The 3,967-nt window shown below is 41.1% G+C and overlaps 1 pseudogene; it reads right to left on the reverse strand.

Annotated features, from left to right (window-relative positions):
- Window positions 1-1,958: 1,958 nt before the first annotated feature.
- On the reverse strand, window positions 1,959-2,074 carry LOC130030919 (uncharacterized; annotated as a pseudogene).
- Between the last annotated feature and the right edge of the window lie 1,893 nt (window positions 2,075-3,967).

Genomic DNA, 3,967 nt, shown 5'->3' on the forward strand with positions numbered 1-3,967 from the left:
TTGTAGATTTACAATTTTTTGTGCTTGGGTTTCGATTATACAATGATCAAATACCCATCCCTCCACCAGTGCCCATTTTCCACCACCATGGATAATATCCCTCCCACCCCCATCCCTCCCATCCCACCCTGCCTCTGTGGCAAGGCATTCCCTTTTGTTCTCTCTCTCCTTTTGGGTGTTGTGGTCTGCAAAAGAGGCATTGAGTGGCAAACATGTTCAGCCCATAGTCTACTTTTGACATGCATCTCCCCTCCTGGGGGGATCCTCCAAACACCCTTTATTTGGTGCTCCCGTCTCTATCTGAGCTGCCCTTTCCCCTAGAATGCCCGGCTGGCCTCTAAGCTATGGAGTAATCCTCCTGGTGCTGATCTCAGCTATTCTTGGGTATTAATCTCATATTTTGTTACTTTACATCCCCCAGATGAATGCAATCTTTCTGTGTCTATCCCTCTCTCTGACGCATTTCGTTTAGCATGATACTTTCCATGTTGTACCACTTGTATGTAAATTTCATGACTTCATCTTTTCTAACAGCTACATAGTACTCCATTGTGTAGATGTACCAAAGTTTCTTTAACCAGTCATCTGTTCTTGGGCATTCAGGTTTCTTCCAGTTTCTGGCTATTGTAAAGAGGGCTGCAATGAACAAACAAGTGCAGATGTCACTTCGACTATACATTTTTGCCTCTCTGGGATATATTCCCAGGAGTGGTATTGCTGGGTCAAATGGGAGCTCAATTTCTAATTTTTTGAGAATTGTCCATACTGTTTTCCAAAAGGGTTGAACCAGTTGACATTCCCACCAACCATGAAGGAGTGTCCCTTTCTCGCCACATCCACACCAGCATTGGTTGCTTTTGTTCTTTTGAATGTGGGCCAGTCTCTGAGGTGTGAGATGGTATCTCATTGTGGTTTCGATCTGCATCTCCCTGATGGTTAATGATGTAGAGCATTTTCTCATGTGCTTTTTTGCCATTCGGATTTCTTCTTTGAGAAAGCTTCTGTTCATTTCATTGCCCCATTTTTGGATGGGGTTTGATGTTTTCTTCTTGTGGAGTTCAACCAGTACTTTGTATATCCTTGATATCAACCCCTTGTCAGATGTGTATTCGGTGAATATCCTTTCCCATTCTGTAGACTGTCTTTGTATTTTGGTCACTGTTTCTTTGGAGGTGCAGAAGCTTCTTAGTTTAAGATAGTCCCATTTATCTATCTCTGTTTTCACTTGCTCGGCCAGTGGCGTGGCATCTTTGAAGATACCATTAGCTTCAATGTCATGGAGGGTTTTGCCAACTTTGTCTTCAATGTACCTTATGGTTTCTGGTCTGATGTTGAGGCCTTTAATCCATTTTGATCTTACTTTTGTACATGGTGTTAGGCAGAGTTCTGAGCCCATTTTTTAAAAAATTTTAATAGTGAGACATCATGAGGTACAGTTTTTGATTTTAATGAATTATATGTAAGAAAGTTGTATTTCTCTTATTTTATGACTCTTTTATATGGAATCATCAGTACCTGGAGCTTAAAACTCCAGACTTCCCACAAGAGGCAGGCCTTTTACATTTATTTTAACCTAATATTTCTCCCCAAAGTTTTTATTATAATGTTGATCAATTGATCATCTATTGATCAACAGGTTCTCTAAATGGATATAGTTATAGATTTCATATAGTTATATAGGTATAGATATAGGAATAGATCATGATAACAGTGGACACACTTGTCCATCTTAGAAAAAATCTTTTTTATTGCTTATTATGATGCTAGCTGTAAGTTTGAGGTGTGCGTGTTTGTGTGTGTTTGTGAGAATGTATGTGTGTGTGAAATGTTCTTATTATGTTGAGACATGAGACATACTCCCTTCTTTTCACATAGTGGTTACACTGAAGCTTACACGAAACATATTGCTAATAGAATATTATACTGATATCAACTTAACTCCAATATATACTAATACTATTATTTTACTCTGTCCCATCCTTTGCTGTTTTTAATAACGCTGTATATACTTCTTTATTAAACTGATAAGAACAGATACTACACTTGATCTTAGCCAAAAGGCTGAGAACGATAGCACAGCGGGTAGGGCGTTCGCCTTACAAGCGGCCAACATGGCTGACCCGAGTTCGATTCCTCCGCCCCTCTCGGAGAGCCCGGCAAGCTACCGAGAGTATTCGATATGCCAGACACAGTAACAACAAAGTCTCCAATGGAGACGTTACTGGGCCCGCTCGAGCAAATCGACGATCAACGGGAGGGCCTTTATTTTTACTTTACTTACTATATACTTCTTTACTGTGTATCCTCTGGAACTATTTTAAAGCTGTTTAACTTTATTTTAAAGTTCTTGCTATATTCACCTTTTTTCCTTTCACCTCCATGTTTTACAAATTACCACAATTGAAACAGTAAAGCATTCTGAGTTTCATTTAAATGGCCATGGATTAGTGATCGTTATAATTTCATTTGATTCTCTATAACTAATTAACATCCTTGTTCTTAGTTTGAAGGCATCCCTTCAAGACTTCTTATAAGGATAGCCTAATGGTAATGAGTTTCTTGAGACTGTGTTACCTAAAATTCTCTATTGCTCCTCAATTCTGAAGGACACCATTGCTGGGTAGAATATTCTTGGTTGATATCTTGGGGACAACAAATTTGCTGAATATGGGTGCTGGCATTAGAATCGGGGACATTAGGGGTGCAGACAAGGTCCTGAAGATGGAGTCCTGAGAGGGAAATGAGTGTCCTAGTTGGAGAGACCCCACAGGGCTCCCCACCAGCTCCTTCTGCTGCCTGGGTAGAATCCATTCCTGTTCAATCACTTTCTACCACCTGAGGCTATATGTTGAAGAGGTTGAGTGTGTAAACACAAAAAGACAGCAGCTATCTCTTCCACAACGTTGGGGAGGTCGAGGGCTAAGGGCAGGTGAAGGGAGGAAACAAGGGCCAGGCTGGTTGGTCTTAGTTGCAGTTTATTTCAATCCTCTCTCCATTCACTCCTGTCTCTCCTCTGCCTCCCCCAGCCCACTCTTAGAGTCTCATTATATTCCATAAAAGAAATTTATGTCATGGAGGGCCCAGGTTCTCTCAGACCTGTGGCCCCCAGGTTCTCTCAAGCCTGTGTTCCCCCTAGAGAGTCCCGAAATCTCCTTATATAGATCATAATACCTCTAGAGGTGCAGTGATGTCATCAAAAGGAGTTACAGAAAGAACACTGAGGCAGCAAAACATACACTGTTTCTTTGCACCTGCAGGCCAGTAATTCTGGCCTCTGGAAAGAAGATACAAAACCAAAACTGAAACCTTTCTTGGGCTACAAGCAAGCACTTGTATTTGCATCCCAAAGACTAGTCTTCTAGATCTTGGAATCTACATTTCAAAGACAAGTATCTGAGCTTTGCATCCTGAAGAAGACTAGTCTGGCTCCTAGAATCTACATTCCAAAGATCAGGCCTGGCTAGCACCTAAGATCTGCATGTCTAAGATTACCAAGGTTTCTGTGAGGAAAGGAAAACTGCCTCTTATACTGAAATTATTTACTGAAGGCAGTTTGAAGGGGAGAAATGTTCAGCCTTATCCAAACTAGTCAGGATATGTGGGAAAGCTGCTAGTAGGACAGATTCTCATTTAGCAGATCAACCTACCCTAGAATGGAATCCCCTGGGTGTGTTTCTCCTCTCCTTGTCCAACAAATGTATAAGCATACATAATATAAATCATTTTTTATGAACACAGTAAGAAATACTTTAAGCTTATAGAATTGCTCTCCTAGGGCCATCTCGATCTCAGACTACAGTGCTCAGGCCAGATAGTCTTTCCTATCCCTAGCAGGGTCCTAGTCTCGTCATTACTTTTGGATCATGACAGCACTTGTCTATGATCAAACTCCTAATTTACAGTTAAGAATTGTGGCACTTTGGCCTGGCCCATTTCGATGCCAGGGTAGCACATAGATTACCCGCTT

This window comes from Sorex fumeus, unplaced genomic scaffold (assembly GCF_029834395.1).
Source record: "Sorex fumeus unplaced genomic scaffold, SorFum_2.1 ptg000044l, whole genome shotgun sequence".
NCBI classification, from domain to species: domain Eukaryota; kingdom Metazoa; phylum Chordata; class Mammalia; order Eulipotyphla; family Soricidae; genus Sorex; species Sorex fumeus.